The sequence below is a fragment of the Chenopodium quinoa genome, unplaced genomic scaffold, assembly GCF_001683475.1.
Source record: "Chenopodium quinoa cultivar QQ74 unplaced genomic scaffold, ASM168347v1, whole genome shotgun sequence".
Classification (NCBI taxonomy): domain Eukaryota; kingdom Viridiplantae; phylum Streptophyta; class Magnoliopsida; order Caryophyllales; family Amaranthaceae; genus Chenopodium; species Chenopodium quinoa.
In genome coordinates, this window is record NW_018744367.1 from 4,450,494 (window position 1) to 4,456,033 (window position 5,540).

Sequence of the window (5,540 nt, forward strand, 5' to 3'; positions counted from 1 at the left end):
GGTCGAAATTCTTGAATCTCATTGAAATTGAAGCTCGTAGTTCTTTGCTCTGTTTTTCTGAGTAGCAGCAGTATATCAAAAGTTTGAATTTATTAGAGCCGTTGATATCGTTTGATCCTAAGGCTTAGATTTGCTCTCATATATTAGGAGTGTTCTCACGGGTGGTTCTCACCGGATCCCGACCCTATATATATATATATATATATATTGTATTTCATCAAATTTATATGATTTTGAATATACATGATGGTCATCATGTGGTAGATGTGTTCAGGGGCGGACTTGGCCTTGTGCCTGGTGGGTCAAATGACTCACCAGGGCCCAAAAAAATTTCTAAGTCTTTTTTTTTTTTTTTTTAAAAAAAAAAAATAAAAAATTATTAGTTTGTTAATTTTAGTCTTGTCAATTTTAAGCTTGTTAAATGTTAGTTAGTATTGTAATCTTGTCAATTTCTATTTGGATGATCTTTGTAAATAATTTTTTTTGGGAATTTTGGTAAAAAATTTTTTTTTACATATTTGGTTATCGATTGTGAGTTTGTGACTCACCGGTCAGAAATTCCTGGGTCCGCCACTGAATGTGTTCATGCCAAATGATATTACTATAACTTAGGATCGGAGTGAATGAAACTTATGAAGTATAAATGTAATCATTCATCGGATCCAAATGATATTACAATTACTAATGAGTATCCAATTTACAATAGGATTTTAATCATATATGAAAACATTACATGAATGATATATCCTATGCCAAAAAGGATTATTATATGTTATTTATAAAATATGTTTTATGAGATAAGATTTAACACTCAAGCAAAAAAAAAAAAAAAAAAAAAAAAAAAAAAAAAAAAAAATCTAAAATTTTATCAATAATCCACCGGGACAGCACTCGGGCACAAAACTTGTACTATATATATATTGAAAGGCGTTCATAAATAAAAAATATGTACCACGTGTCATTCCTTTTAATCACTATTAATATACCACATCACCTTTATAAAAAATAATATGTGTCACATACCACCCTTTTTAATCACTATTTGAACTTGAGAACAATAAGTATACATGACAATAATTGTTGACTAACAGTATATAAATTGGGATTTAGGTGCTGACCTCGAACAAGCATATCGAATGCATTGACTAGATGGGCTGAATTTTTGTAATTATTAAGCATTAGCTGTCCGAATATTGACGTAGTGTTACCAATTTGCTAATTAACAACTAAGTTGCGCATGAATCTAGCCTTATCTAGGAGAGCTCAAATGGACTTGATCATTGTATAGTGTTTGCTTAACTTTTGGGATGCTTAGAATTTTATAGGAGCTTTGCAAGAAGCAGGTTGGCATTATAATTAATATTTTCCCCATTGGCTGTTGTATTTGTTTCTGATTTTGTACCTGAATTTATCAGCAGTTGGGGTACTGATCTGAAGCATTTACTTTCCTCAGGAAGTTTAGTTTAGAAGCGAGAATTCATGCTCAGAATGAGAGGTCCATTAACTCAAATTTCCTTTCAGTGAATGGTCAAAGCAATAAATCTATAATTGGGTGTAAAGAGTTAATTTTTGGTGAAGGATCATCTCATTTTGGAATAAGTGATGGGAGATTCACTGAGCTTTCCTCTATGGACAACATCAAAACTCATGTTTCTTTGCCTGAATTTGATCTAGAAGGTAATTGCTACGACTGGGGTGAATTTCTAGAACAGAATCATCATCGTCATTTATCTTCTTCTCATTCAGATGCACAGGTATGTACAACAGTCTAATTATGTTCAAGTTTTGTTATATGTCATGTGGTTTGTTTGGCAGGGACACTTATGAGGGATGCTTTTGGCCATCACATAATGATAGTCTTGCCTATGGCACGTTTGTTCTTTTATCAAATATTCTGCTAGCTGTGGGTTTTATGACAGTTGCTTGGGAAATGGTCTGAACCATGAACAAGCAGTTTTGAAGTAAACCATGCCTAAGACAGAAATTCAAGGCAGCCAGTTGCTGTAGAATAGTTCAACTGCTACTGTGCTGAGATTGGAGCAGATTTGTTTCTGTTTTTGATATATTGTAGTGAGTTATTTTGTTTAATCTAATATGGTGTCGTATAACTTCAACATGCTGACATAAGGTCTCTTTGGTCCTTGATTGTGATGATGCTTGATAGAAGGTTTGAAAGCGATTTTGATGTTTGCTTATTTTCTCCATTAGAAAGTTCTAGCTCTAAATAGCCGTGCTTAAAGTTTTTTTTTTTAAGTATTACCATCTGTTTATCATTGATTTAGTTGCTTAATTGTCTAATATTTGAGATGTTTAATTGTTTGTCACTAGTGCTAAAGCTTGAACTTCTCTACACCTTGCACAATTTTCCAGTCACCTGACTGCTGCTTTTACAGGAAATTTCATCAGGAGTATATGCAGAGGCAGTGAGAAACAGTAAAGAACTTGAGGAAGAACTTGAAAAGTTAAAGACTGATCCAGACGAAATTAGGGAAAAATATCAGGATGCAATGGATCAGAATTTAGTGTTGGAAGGCAAAGTTGCAAACTATGATCAAGTACTGAAGGAATTAGAGGAAGGGTTTATTTCTAATGTAGAACTGCTGCAGATTTGTGAGAAAGATCGAGATGACTTGAGGATCGAACATGACAGTGTCCTCAAGACAGCTGAACAATTGTTGAATCAATCTGCTGAAGCAGCATCCAAATCTGATGACCTCAGGTTCTTCACCACATTTACTTTTGCAGAGATCGAAAGAGCGACTAGTGACTTTGACCCATCATTTTCAACTATGGGAAGGCGAGAATGGAAGCATTTATAAAGGAGTTATTTCCCATACACAAGTAACTATAAAGATGTGGCGTCCTGAGGGCCTGCAAGGCCCCCAAGATTTACTGGTTTCATCGGGAGGTATTTTACTAGTTTTATTATCATATTTTGGAGAACATTTTTGGCCCTTAAGCCGTGTCGTTTGTTTATTTATTGAAATCCTCTGACATTGTTATGTACAAGGTTGGAATATTGATCAAGTTTAGACATCCAAATGTGGTAACTCTTATGGGCGTTTGCCCTGAAGCTTGGGCAATTGTCTATGAGTTTCTCCCCAATGGAAGCCTTCAAGACAGATTAAACTCTACAGGGGACATGGATAATATTCCTCTTTCATGGAAAACTCGAATAAGGATCGCCACTGAGCTATGCTGTGCCCTAATCTTTCTTCATTCCCATGGACCTGAAAGAGTGGTTCACGGTGCTCTAAACCCCACCTCCATTTTCCTTGACTCAAACTTCACATGCAAGATAAGTGATTTAGGACTCTCACACCTAGAAACTTCAACCTCTTCTTTGTTGTCTAACAGTTCCTCGTATACAGATCCTGAGTATATAATGACGGGAGTGGCTACACCTGCCATGGATGTTTACTCTTTTGGATTGATACTGCTGGAATTGCTGACTGGAAAACCAGCCTTTGGGATAACATATGAATTGGAAGACGCTTTGGATGAAAACAGTTTTGATACCCTCTTGGATTCTTCAGCAGGAGACTGGCCATTTGTGCAAGCTGAGCAATTGGCTCGGCTAGCATTGAGATGTTGCGAGGAGAATGCAAGTGATCGGCCAGATTTGGAGTCTGATGTATGGAGGATCCTGGAGCCAATGAGAACTTCCTGTGGGGGTTCAACGTCATACCATCTTGGAGATGAACATCGTCAAGCTCCATCTTATTCCATTTGTCCTATTTTCCAGGTATATCTAAATTTAAATTAGCTTCATAGGCACTCAATCATATCAAAATATGTATCAGGGTTCTGTTTTTATTATATACAATCCGATTAAGGAAACTGCTGCACCGTTTAATTTTAAGATATAGATTTGGTTACGTCTTATGGACAAAAGTTTTGGTGCTACTCTCAGGAAGTCATGAAAGATCCACATGTTGCAGCAGATGGCTACACTTACGAGGCTGAAGCATTACAAGGATGGCTTGATAGTGACCATGATACGTCCCCCATGACTAACCTTCAACTTGAACACTGCAATCTCGTCCCCAATCATGCCCTTCGTTCTGCCATCCAAGAGTGGAGGCAGCGGCATTGACTCTCTGCAACACTCAAATTGCGTTGCTTGCAAAAAAAAAAAAAAAAAAAAAAAAAAAAAAAAAAAAAAAAAAACCTTATGAGACAGTAGCAGACTAGCAGTGATGCTTTTATTCTTCCTTTTCTATTCTTGAGTGATCTTTTAAGATTGTAAATTGGTAAGAGTTTGGGATGGAAATATAAAAATGGAGTTTTTGTAGATATATCAAAGTATTTGTATATGATAAGAAATAAAGTCCAATTTTTTCCCCTTTATTATATGTCAATTCAATTTATTTTGTTCATTCCAATATTGATCTCTCTTCATCTAAATTCAAGGTATCTTTGAAATACTAATGATATACAAGTAGGCCTTGAAATATAATTTGGTATTCCTCAGGTCTCTCTTTCAAGATCTTTGACTTTTTATGATCATAAAAGTTAAATATTGACTAATGTTTTTCTTTTTCTTTTTTATCAAAATGTTTTGTTAAAAATTATTTGTTTTGTGTAGTACTTCGTACGAGTGTTTAAGTGAAGCCAATTCACTGTTATATTTTCTTTCTCCATCAGAAAATAAAATAAAATAAAATAAATTAAATTAAATTAAATTAAATTAAATTTTATCTATGTTACTCTTTAAAGTGAACTCCCATTTTTAGTTGGGAATTTTCATTTTTCAAAAATACCCTTCTTAACAATTACTAGGGCACTAAAAAAATTTCAGTTATTTTTTCTTAATTACCAAATTTATAAAAAGTTTTAATTAAAAAAAGGAAAAAGAAAAAAAAAAAAAAAAAACTGCTTCCACGTTCCTCTCTTTTTTCAACCGCCTAATGTCAGTTAATTTAGCCATCATCAATTTTATATATATGTTGGGTTATTCATTTTCATTTCCATGTCTATAACTATAATAAAATTATGGTAAATTTACTCATATTATTATTAACTTTTATCTTCTAATTTTACGTTGTTTTATCATTTTTTTTTCATTTTACTATTAAGGTATATCTTAATCTCTATCTCCTCAATTGATGGTTTTTTTTTTTTTTTTTTTTTTCTCTAGAATTAATTAGTTTTTCGACTCAAGTATGCAAAATTTTGTTAAAAATTATTATTAAAAATTACTAGGCCGATTTATTATGTTGATATTTTGTTTGAATAATCATAACGTGTAATTAAATAGTTTTCAGGAAAGGCAAGGGAGTTTACTCTCAAATTAATCCATCAATGCTCTTGATCATTAGAAGATTATACTTTTATATCACAAAAGGTTTGTATTTATGGTGCTTCCTTGGCCATTAGAAATTTATTTATTATCATAAATTTCTGTTGTAGAGATTTAATGCACGTTAAAAAAAAAATTTCTTTTTTTTTTTTTATTTTTTATTTTTGTGTCTATATCTTCTTTATAATGATTGTAATTATCAAAATTGATAAAGAAATATCAATTTTGCAATTATCAG

The 5,540-nt window shown here is 33.0% G+C and overlaps 1 pseudogene; it reads left to right on the forward strand.

The window, feature by feature from the left end:
• Window positions 1-1,364: 1,364 nt before the first annotated feature.
• Window positions 1,365-4,350, forward strand: LOC110696578 (annotated as a pseudogene).
• Window positions 4,351-5,540: the final 1,190 nt, after the last annotated feature.